The sequence below is a fragment of the Macrobrachium nipponense genome, chromosome 4, assembly GCF_015104395.2.
Source record: "Macrobrachium nipponense isolate FS-2020 chromosome 4, ASM1510439v2, whole genome shotgun sequence".
NCBI lineage: Eukaryota > Metazoa > Arthropoda > Malacostraca > Decapoda > Palaemonidae > Macrobrachium > Macrobrachium nipponense.
Genome location: NC_061100.1, coordinates 75388513 through 75401012, shown reverse-complemented (window position 1 = coordinate 75401012; position 12500 = coordinate 75388513).

Sequence of the window (12500 nt, the reverse complement as noted above, 5' to 3'; positions counted from 1 at the left end):
GCAGTGATGTTCCCATAATCCACCTCAGCATTCTCATCTCTGTTCTCTCAAGTTTTACTTCCTCTTTTCTTTCTAGAGCCCATGTTTCTGCTCCATACATTAACAATGGCCTTAACACTGGCTTAAAGTAGATCCTAAGTATTCAAACTTTTCTGCCTGTTTTATAACTGAGCCTCTTCTTTCTTGTAGTACTATTCTGTCTCTATCTTCCCTACTGCTCAGCAAAACCTGTTTAATTCATATTCACCTTTAAGCCACCCCTCTAAAGATTCTTGCCACTCTCCAACCCCTCTCTGTAGTCCTTCTGATTTTCAGCAGTAATCACCAAATAATTGGCATACAATAACTCCCACAGCTCTTCATTCTTGATCTCTTCACTCAACACATCCATGCCCAGCACAAACAAGAATGGGCTTAATGCTGACCCCTGGTGTAATCCAACACTAACTTCAAAGTTTTATATTTCTCCAACTGCTCTTATCACTTTTGTGCTCATTCTTTTATATATCATCTCGACCAGCCTAACCAATTTTTATGGGATTTTCCTTTTCCTCAAACACCAAAGCATCACTTCGCTTGGGATTCTATTGCATGCTTTCTTTAGGTCTATAAATGCACAATAGAGCTCTTGGTTTCCCTCTAGCCTCTTTTCCTGTAGCTATCTTATTATGAAGATGGTATCCACCGTCCCTCTTCCTCTCATGAATCCATACTGCTGTTTCCCGATCTTTACAATCTCTCTTAATCTCTCATCCTGTATTCTCTTTAAAACTTTCACATATAGCTTTTAATAAATCCAGTATCCATTTTCCCCCCTCTATACATAGTAATTGATCATTTCAGCTTGGAACTCTGATGGACCTGGTGATTTGCCATTCTTCATCTACTTTAATGCTCTCATCCCTTCTGTATCTTGTTGTATCGGAGGAGAGAGGAGGGGGCGAGGAGAGGAGAGAGAGCAGGAGTAGAGAGACCGGAGGAGAGATGTGAGAGTAGGAGGACAGAGAAGAAGAGAGTTTATTATTTGTTATTAAGAGTTTACATTGTAAGAGATTTATGTCTTCGCCATTTTCAAAGTAAAGCAAAGTTAGCAATTCCTCATAACTCAATACAACTTCAGTTACCTTGAATCATCTCTTGTCCCATTTGAGTGCAGCTACCTTGTCCTTGCAGGTACTGGAATCGAAGGCACACCTGGCTGAGCTAGGGTGCAACCATTGCCATATCAAATTGTCTACATGGCTGCCACATGGTGATCTGACCATGTGGGTCAGAGATTGCAGAGGGAGAGACCACCCCACCACATGACCAGATGCCGGGGAACTTGCTCTGAACAGTGCCAATTCAAGGTAGACCACCAGCTGCAGGTTCCAGCAAAGCCCCATGATAGGCCCCCTCAAAGTCAGACTGCCCATTGCCATTATAATCTGAACAATAGGGCCTCCCCCCACCCTCACCCTCCCTACCTCTGAGACAGTGACAACGCATGATTTCAGCCACAGTTATTGCACTACTTGTCGGGTACACAGATGCACACCTTCATGGGCTACATGCCCTAGTAAAATCGCTACTCTCACAATTTCCATGTCTGTGACAGTTCCTTTATCTTTAGGCTCTTCAACTCAAAGCCCTATATCTGTGGCATCTCCCTGAGGTAGCTATCCTGCCCACCAGGTCAGAGCATTTGTTAAAATTCCCTTTGGAACTAGGATTGATCGGCATCACCTTGTTACGGTTAAGAGCCTCAACCATGTCAAAATGATTCTTCTTACTGTCCAGTTGAGGCACATGACCTCATTGCTCTAAAATATGTACTCTGGTGGTAGCAACTTATATTCCCGGAGGGTATGATGTCCAGCTGGGACAAGATTTAAGTCTCCTACTACATTTAGACAATCCAAGGGCCCAAGCCCTTTCATTGCTCCAACCATCTCCTATGGTCCTCATAAACCTACTGCTAAATCACTGCCAGTGACACCTGAAAGCCATTATCGGTACCATGCTTCCCCCATCATGGACATGGAGTCATATTCAAATCCTCTCCCTGCACCTAGAACAACCTTAGTGCCAGTGCCAGGGGCAAGATTTGAGTCTCCTTCTCATAGATCCTAGTCCGGGCCCTGTTTCCAGTGCCGGTGATAGGGGCCAAGCCAATTCCAGTTGGAACTCCCCTAGACCCTCATGACTACAGCGGAAGCTCACCTAAAGGCGTGGCCTCGCAACCCTTCCCTGAGTTAGTCACTGTTACTTGTGAGTCAGTAATGTCAAAATTAACCTCCTCTTCTTGAATCATGTTTGGCCGAAGAACTCAAAGAACTAAGACAAATGGTATTAGGAATGGGGAAGAGTGCCATTGTTTCTGTCGTTGCAACAGCTGGACTAGCTGGTACACGAGCATCTCAATTGGCCATGGGTCTCCTAATTCCCTTTACGGAGCCATATAAGTTGGTTAACCTCTTGGGAAATTCCCCCTTAAAGCCAATTGGCTTATCGTATAGTGCCGCATATGGCATAGTACCATTTTCCTGTTACTTTATACATTCACATGGGATAAAGAATACCTAAAAACCAGTACAAATTTAGCTTTGGCCTACTAAAGTAAAATTCTTTAAAGCATGGCTATTTCACAAATTATTCTTTTTGATTTTATTTGCTATAATTGAATATTTTTTCCTTGTCTCTATTTATATTCTCCGAGGAGAAATATTTCATACTGTATTGCAAATTGACCAATTTCCATAGGCAATAGTTATCATACATATCCCTAAGGGCACAGGGCCATTATCCTACAAACTCGTGGGTCCAATAACCACACACGAATGAGTTTTACACCCCCTTCAGGGCTAACTAACAGCATGTTCTTATCTTACGTTTAAGCTTCCAGTATAATGCATGATAGAATTAAGTTATTCATAGCAACCCTGAACATTAACATAGAGTATAAATTATAAGTTATGACAACTAGTTATTTGCCAATATCGTTCATTGTGAGATACTGTTTTGTTTAGTGACTAATGAATACTATGATCTTTTCAAAGAATAGTTTAATTCACTTTTCTCTCAGTCATGTCAAATTTTATTACTGCATCAATTCTTGATAGGAATACAATTCTAGGTTCTCTGTGAATAAAGTAAAGTAAATGTTGATTTTATAGAAATTTAACTTCCATAGAGTTTTGTCTTACATGAAGTTTATGTTATATCCCTTAAAGGGTGTGGAAGTGAGCTACTTATCATTTTAAATTGCTATTCTAGTCATTCCAACCTGTCTAGGCTGGAATGACTTTTGGAATGGGAAGGTGTAAGGGATTTACACCATCTCCATTTCAAAGTAAAGTTAACAATTATTCATAACTCTATACAGGTTCAGTCGCCTCTAACACTCACACATTATTCCTTATGAGGGATTAACTCTGAATCATCTCATGTCCCCTTGGACTGGGGCCACCTTGTACTTGCAGGTCCTGGAATCAAAGGTACACCTGGCCAAGGAAGAGACTAACCGTCCCTGTTGAATTGGCCCCATGGTGATCTGACGAAGAGGGTCAGAGGTCTCAGATGGGCAGACCACCCCACCATCTGCCCAGATGCCAATGAAGACTGCCTCAGATGATTTCATGCCGCCAGTGAAAAAGCATGCTTTGCACCTGGGCTACCCAACCCCCTCCCTTCTAGAGATGGCTATTGCCAGCCAATAAAATCGCTTTTCCATCAGCTTCTCTGAAAGAAAAGACTCTACTCACCGATCCAGATATGCTATTTGTATTACTGTGGATTCTGGAACCTCACCTCGTGTTGCTCTGGGATTTTTCCCCTCTTTTGCACTTCCATTGAACCATGTGCCAAGCCATCTCTGGTCACCAATTCATCTATTTCAAGATCTGATTCGTAATCACTTCTAGCATTATTGCTAGAAGTGATTGTGTGGTGAATTTATCGAGCAAACAAATAAGTGATAATGCAGGGCGCGCATTAAGCTTTGTGCTGTCTTTCTTCATTTGTAACAAACCCTCAGCTTTATCAATAGTGACATCTCTTTATAAGTTTGAAAAATACTGTGACCTACCACAAAATCATTTAGACATTATCTAAGGCATGACATATAGTGCTACGCATGCCTACCATGAAGATAACTTCCCCGCTCGCTACAGAAAAAGTTTAAAAGAATTGAAAAATGATAATAGCTTACACATTACCAAGGCTGATAAATCCAATAGTTTAGTGGTTCTTGACAAAACTGACTACATATCACGCATGCATACTTTACTAGAGGATGAAATAACTTACAAAAAAACTCGCAACAAATCCGTTGGACAAAGTAATAAAAAACTTTAATATCAATATCAAACAAATTCTTAAAGATAAAAAAGAACTTTTGTGTCAGTTAACTGTAAAGTGTCCCTCATTACCTTATCTATATGGCCTAGTCAAAACTCATAAGGAAAACAAACCTATGCGCCCAATTATTAGTACTGTAGGATCAATTGCTTATAAACTATCTAAATATCTGACTAAACTGTTATCCCCGCTACTAGGAACTGTATCTAATTCACACATCCGGAATTCTCTTGATCTTGTGGAAAAATTAAATAACATTGTACTAAACCCTAGCGATATTTTTGTCAGTTTTGATGTATGTTCTTTGTTTACAAAAGTCCCTATTGACTCTGTGCTAGAATATTTAAGTAATGAACTTGTACTGCATGAATTGCCTATGTCCGTTAGTCACATAATTTCCTTAATTAAGTTATGTATTTGTGATTGCAGATTTATTTTTAATGGAGAATATTGCCAACAAATATTTAGTATGGCCATGGGTATCCCTTTATCACCTCTCCTTTCAAACTTATATATGGAATTTTTTGAGAGACAACACCTCCCGAATATCACACTTATCCCCTTAAAATAGTACCGATATGTCGATGATATCTTAGTAGTCTTACCTGGTGGTATCGATGTAAATGATTTACTGTCTAATTGAATAATTTAGTGCCATCCATAAAATCATCTGTTGAATTTGAAAATAACAATGTCATCCCTTTCCTAGATGTATTAATACATAGAGAATCTTTCCAATGCAAATTCAGTATTTATAGAAAACCCACAAATAATTTAACATATGTACATTTTTATTCTGGCCACCATCTTAATATTAAAATTTCAATTTTTTCTTCTATGTTCCTACGCGCTTTGCGTATCACGAGTCCACAATATCTGGACCAAGAAATAGAATACATAAAAAAGATAGGAAACGACCTCTGCTACCCACCTCATTTAATTGATTTATGTTATCAAAAGCTCATAAAAAGTTTTATAATGTTGCTATTAATGAAAAAAGAAATGCCTAAAAATGTACTTAGCTTACCTTATTTTCGTGATTTGAAACCATAAAATCAATATTTAAATCGTTAATGTTAATGTAGTGTTCTCTTATAACAATACCATTACAGATATGCTAATTAAGAATAGTCCCGTAACAAATAACAACATTATTTACAAAATTCCTTGAAAGGATTGCCCATCGTTTTACGTTGGTCAGTCTATTAAAAATGTATGTGTTCGGATCAAGCAGCATATGTATTCAGTTAGAACAGCCCAGACTTCAAATGCACTGTTTATCCATCTGAGTGAAAAATCTCATTGTATTAATTGGGGTGATACCTCGGTAATTGCTAGATCTAATGATTATGTTTCAAGAAATTTACTGGAATCGGCCATTATACAAATCACTAATAAAAACAACCTAAATCTTAGTCTGGGAATGTACCATTTGGACCCATATATCTGTATAAGATGTGTTATGAAGGACCTCAAAATAAATGAACAACTAATAAATTAGTCCCACATGTATATAGTTATTATTTCTTTCTCTCTCTCTCTCTCTCTGTCTTTCTCTCTCTCTCTCTCTCTCTCCCTCTCTCTGGTTCGATATTCTCTCTCCCTCTTTCTCTTGCTCAATATATAGAGATATTTATATTTTCTTTCGTCTTTTCATTAATAATAATTTTTGTTGGGAAAATTGTGTAAAAATTCATGATATTAAATTGTATATGCTCCCGTGTTGTTTTCAAAATGTACTGTTTTCTGGAAGAATCACTTGTTTACTGCGGGTATCCTTCAAGGTGTGGCTAGCCTATGGCGACTCCTCCTCTCTGTAGAGTGAAAATCGCCCTTATGGCTAATCTGGTAGTGTCAGTTTGTATATTAAGCTTCTTTTGACTATGGTGTTCTTTGTAAAATCAGTTCGCCTCAGTAAAGGGTCCGAATAGGACCGAAAGTACTCGGCTATCTCGCTTTTTCATTTTTTTCCTTCGTGGCAAAAAAACCTTTATTTATACATAGCATCACGTTTTATATACTTCGTGATCAAGTTATTCATATATATAGGGAATTAGGGCTTGCCTTGTATGATAAGGTCGCCCTATGAGGTAATGTTAGACTTGCGATAATCTTACGCTAAGTCGGTTGGTATTGCACTTCCATCTTCAATGGAGTGTCTTGGGGTTTGTAGATCACTTACGAAGTCGGGATTATCTTCTTGTTTATGACGACGATGTGTTAAACTCATGGTGAGGAGGTTCTTGTGGAAAACACGAAGTATAAAAATATATATATTCTTCTGAAGTTTTACATGCTGAAGATCAGATATGATTTGTACAAGTCTTCTAATAAACGATAGCTTGATCGCTTCTGCCAATGATGATGATGGCTACTTCTGTTCTCTCTACATGATAAAGCTTAGGTAAAGAGATACAGGTCTTCTAATGACGATAGCTAACTCTGTTCTGCTTGTCTACCATCTCTGTTACAAGTTATGAGGGAACAGACAGTAGTTCGAACATATGAACATACTTACAAATGACATAGTTACATACGAACACACAATCGAATGAGACACGCTACAGATCACGTAGGCCGTTTTGAATTATAGGTCGGGGTAGTGTCTCAAGCAGGGAGCTTGGACTGTTTCAAAACAAATGAATGACCACAGATGACGGCATGTCAACTTAGCCTACATACTTATTGTATACGTCATCTTTAGCGTCTCTAGTCTGATCACATTCCTGCAACGCAATCTGGTTGACCTCTTTAGTTTTAGTCTTTTATATATATGGGACTAACATTCCATATTTTTATTATGTAAACACTTACATATATATATATATATATATATATATATATATATATATATATATATATATATATATATATATATATATATATATATATATATATATATATATAGATATATATTACAAGAACGACATACAATAAACACTATAACTTGTATCCTAATGAATAAAAAAATGAGGTTATTCTGAAGCCTATCTTGATTACTTTATTTGGGCATATAAAGATTCTTGTAGTCGAGTAATGATAATGTCTCTTGACAGCTCCCTATCAGTTTAGTCAGCTCAGTGGATAAATACGCACAAACACACACACACACACACACACTGTTACGGCCTCTGAGAGAGGTCCGCTTCAGGTTCGATATGAAATAATAAAAAAAAAAAAATATTTCAACACCAACAGTTGAAATTGGGGATACGAATATAGAAAGAAACACTGACACAACAAAGGTTTATTTACAAGCTTACTAACATACGTAAATGCAGAATGGTATCTCCTACTTGCATAAAAAACAGAATCTTACACTGCATGAACTGGGGGAAAAGTGAGGCAATTCAAATACTTGCAGTTGCTAGTCAATTTGGCAATTCGAAGAGATGGCTTCACAAAAGTAGAGCGGCAATTGCAGACGTCCTCCTGACTCCGTATTGCAGAAAATAGTCTATTTGTAAGGGAGGAACTTCCCCCTTTTCTTCTCCGAAGTCTGCTCAACGTAGAGACAACTCGGTCGTCCACTCCTGTAGACGATTAGACCAGTATCCAACCAACTCTCGAGCAACTTTTTTTCTGATCCTTCGTCGGTCCCTTTCTCTCTTGTCTCTCTCGGATGATCTCTGCTGCTGCTGATCTCTCACTGATAATCTGATCTATGGCTCTTACTGAGGATATCTCTCTGTGACTAACTGGTGTCTCTCTTTTACAATCTCTGCTTTCTCCTGCTACGACCGTCGTATTTATACGGCACTCTGGGGGCGGAGACTACGGCGAACGTCACAGACTCGCGAGATTTCTAGAAATTCTTAGATGAATCTAGATGAGGTATTGCATCAGAAATCTCGGCGTTTCTCACGTAACGACGGCGCCCGACGAGTTCCACAACACTCCTGCCGATTCTAGAACCATCATGATAACAGGGACCTCCAACACAATGCGCTAACGCCTCCTTGCTGCCGAACTTCTCGAAAATGCGTTCTCCTTTCCTTTATTGTTCTTTGCTAGGAAGCAATTACCATCACACGCCCCCCTAAAAGAGAAAAAAAAATGAAATCAACTGATTTTATTTTTTTTTTAAAGAGAAGCAAGAATTAAACAGCGGGGAAACAATTCTGCATAAAGCTTTAATACTTTTTCACCCACTCAACCACTCATGCCAAAACAGAAAACGGTCATTAGGCTACTCATTCTGAAAAAGCTAGAGAGGCTATCTGCTATAACATTATCCTTCTCTCTTACTATTTCAGTTTTCTGAACTCTGATTAAAACTTATAAATACTAAAACCCTTCTTGTGTTCTTTTCTCAAAACTAATCTCACTCAGTAACACTGCTACACGGGTGGAGGCCACGGCACGGGGCGTTGTTTATAATTCTGAAGCAAATTTACTTTCATTGCCTTTGCTCTACTCTTACCCACATTAATTCTATAATGTATATTTCCCCTCTTCTCTAAAACTGAAAAAGGACCGTCGAAATTATGAGATAAAGAGGAACCTTCTTTCTGGAATAGTACTAAAACTTTATCTCTTACACACAAACTTCTCTTGTTTGATCTAAGATCATGTCTTCCTTCCGTTTCCCCTTGACTTCCTCTCGCGTTTTCTTTCGCTAAGTGCCAAGCACTTCCGTACTCCTCCGCTAGCTGCTAAACATCTCTTAGATTGTTTTTATAATACTCAAGATTAGTTATGCAATCATCTCTACCCTTACTTCTAGGCAAAGGTCCGAACATATTTATAAATACATTCTCAAAAGATAAGCCTACTGAAGGAATATTACACAACTGAACTCTGGGAATTACTTGGATCGGTTTCCCGGCAATTTGATATTCATGACAGCTTAAAGCATACCTCTTCACGTCATTTTTCATCTTAGGCCAAAAGTACGCCCTACTAATACACTTGAAAGTTTTATTTACTCCCAAATGTCCTTGCTCATCGTGTGCTAACTTCAAAACTAATTCACTAGACTTCCAAGGAACTACTAATTGTTCTGTGACTTCCCTTTTACTACCTGACTTCGGTCGAACATAACGACACAAAACTTCGTCCTTTAAACAAAAAGTTTCCTTACACACATCATCGAGATCATCATCACGCTCACATTCAAAAATTCGGTTTAGTGTCTCATCCTCTCTCTGCAACTTGACTAGCTCATCCTTATCCAAAATGTAAGAGCCTAATTCATCACCGTAACTAGGGCTAGATACAGGTACATTTACAACGTCACTCTCGACAGCTACGCCTTCCCTTTGGCTATCACTGTCAACGATAGAGTTAGGTCTCTTAGCCACACTCATGCCAAGATCAACCTCGCTACCTCTATCACACTCGTTCGAATCCACGAACTTACTCACGTTCGAATCCACGAACTTACTCTCGTTCAAATCCACGAACTTACTCACGTTTGAATCCACGAACTTACTCACGTTCGAATCCACGAACTTACTTTCGTTCGAATCCACGAACTTACTCACATTCAAATCCACGAACAAATTATGACCGTAATGCATGTCTGTATCTAAACCCGACCTAGTTACTACCCTTTCAGGCCTTCGACGGGCAAACTGTCCACAACTGCAAGTTTTACTTCTCCTGACACTACCTGACTTTCTAAATTCAACTTCAACAAAGGACAAAGAACACAAGTGTTAGGAAATCCACCTAACATGAATTTCTCTTCCATATTGATTTCTGCCCTGTTCGGCACACGCTCTCTTCTAATCAGTGAGACAGCAGATCCTGTGTCTCGAAGCAAGACTACTTCTCTCGAATCTACTCCTCCAAGAGAGGAAACTACGCCTTCTGACAGAAATTCACAAAAAATTTTCCTAGTTTCTCTCATCACATCATTCCTACTTGACGAAAGGTTAACTAAAGATATTGGTTTCTTACCGTCCTTCCTTTCTCTGCACAATTTCTCGCCAAATGCCCTTTCCCATTACATCGGAAGCAAGTTAAATCTGAGCCACTAGATGCCACTTTACTCTTACAAACCTTAGACGAATGACCAGGTTTTCCACATGTATAACAGGAATAGTCACTTTTACTCGCATTGCTATTACTAGGACTGAAACCTTTACTGCTTTGTACTCTACCAGACGAAGGATCGTTTCGTTTCTTACTAACACTCAAATTATGAGTTAGACTATATTCGTCAGCTAGCCTAGTTGCTCCTGCAAAAGATACTTCTCGCCTATCCTCTATATAAAGCTTAATCTCAGGGGATACGTTATCTTTGAAGTTTTCTAACAACACCAAGTTCTTCAAACTATCAAAATCATCAACTTTAGCAGAAGTTAACCAATCAAAAAACAGCCTATCTAACTTCTTACCGTATTCTACATACGTAATATTTTCATCCTTTCTCAAATTTCTAAATTTCTTACGGTACGCCTCCAGTACTAGCCTATAAGCGCTAAGAATGGTTTCTTTCACGATATCATAATTATCACATTCCTCCTTAGACATGCAACTATACACAGTTAGTGCCCTACCACTCAAGACTGACTGCAAATATAAAGTCCTCGTTTCTTTAGGAGAACCTACTCTTTCCATTAACTTCTCAAAACACATGAAATATGTCGTAACATCTTCCTCATCAAACTTTGCTACTAATATCAGCACTGTACTCATACCTAATGTATCAGCTCCGTTTTCGTTCTCGCCTGTCTGACTGTTACGAGTACTTTCCCTTAACCGAGCAATTTCCAACTCATGCATACGCTCTTTCTCTCTCTCTTCCTGCTCATGCATACGCACTTTTTCTCTTTCTTCCTGCTGCATTACCAACATTTCTCTCTCTTGCTGCATTTTCATTGCTTCTCTCGCTTGCTGCACTTCCCTCTCAGCCGCTCTTTCATCTCTCTCACAATAAACTCTTTCACCGTCTCACTCATTCTGATTCTTTCTATATTTTCCCTGTTTCAATCTGTTAAAGTGTTGATAGCCTAAGCAAGGTCGCCACAATGTTACGGTGTCGAAATATCCTGGCCAAGGTCGACACAATGTTACGGCCTCTGAGAGAGGTCCGCTTCAGGTTCGATATGAAATAATAAAAAAAACTATTTCAACACTAACAGTTGAAACTGGGGATACGAATATAGAAAGAAACACTGACACAACAAAGGTTTATTTACAAGCTTACTAACATACGTAAATGCAGAATGGTATCTCCTATTTACATAAAAAAACAGAATCTTACACTGCATGACCTGGGGGAACAGTGAGGCAATTCAAATACTTGCTAGTCAATTTGGCAATTCGAAGAGATGGCTTCACAAAAGTAGAGTGGCAATTGCAGACGTCCTCCTGACTCCGTATTGCAGAAAATAGTCTATTTGTAACAATGTAGAGACAACTCGGTCGTCCACTCTTGAAGACGACTAGACCAGTATCCAACCAACTCTCGAGCAACTTTTTTTCTGATCCTTCGTCAGTCCCTTTCTCTCTTGTCTCTCTCGGATGATCTCTGCTGCTGCTGATCTCTCACTGATAATCTGATCTATGGCTCTTACTGAGGATATCTCTCTGTGACTAACTGGTGTCTCTATTTTACAATCTCTGCTTTCTCCTGCTACGACCGTCGTATTTATACGGCACTCTGGGGGCGGAGCGTACGGCGAACGTCACAGACTCGCGAGATTTCTAGAAATTCTTAGATGAATCTAGACGAGGTATTGCATCAGAAATCGCGGCGTTTCTCACGTAACGACGGCGCCCGACGAGTTCCACAACACTCCTGCCGATTCTAGAACCATCATGATAACAGGGACCTCCAACACAATGCATTAACGTCTCCTTGCTGCCGAACTTCTCGAAAAGGCGTTCTCCTTTCCTTTATCGTTCTTTGCTAGGAAGCAATTACCATCACACACACACACACACACACACACACACACACACACATATATATCTATATATATATAAATATATATATATATATATATATATAAATTAACAGTAACTACATAGAATTAAGCCTATGCCTTGGTTCCTAATGAATGGAAAAGTAGGTTATTCTTAAACCGATCTTGATTACTTTATTTGATCATAAAGATTCTTATAGTCGATTGAAGATAATGGTTCATGATAACTCCCTATCTATCTAGTCAGCTCAGTGGATAAATGCTTATATTCATGAAGTTGTGGAA